A 266-nucleotide genomic window follows, 5' to 3' on the forward strand; every position below is an offset into this window, starting at 1 on the left:
CCAAAATCAAAGCGTCAACAAAAACAATATTTAAATGCACAGAAACTACTGTCTCTGCAGCTTGTTGAAACACAACACAATAGCTGATTTCGATATAAGTAATGCCTCTGACATGTCAAATAACCAATCATGTTTAAAAATTTCAGGGTGGCCACTGGGGTAGCCAATCAGTTTTTGGATGTGGCCCTGGCCACCCCCTGGCTCCGCCCCTGTGTGTGTGACCCCCTCCTCGCGGGCCCGGCCCGTATGAAACTCGCTGACGTCAA

Source organism: Notolabrus celidotus, chromosome 18 (assembly GCF_009762535.1).
Source record: "Notolabrus celidotus isolate fNotCel1 chromosome 18, fNotCel1.pri, whole genome shotgun sequence".
Taxonomy (NCBI): domain Eukaryota; kingdom Metazoa; phylum Chordata; class Actinopteri; order Labriformes; family Labridae; genus Notolabrus; species Notolabrus celidotus.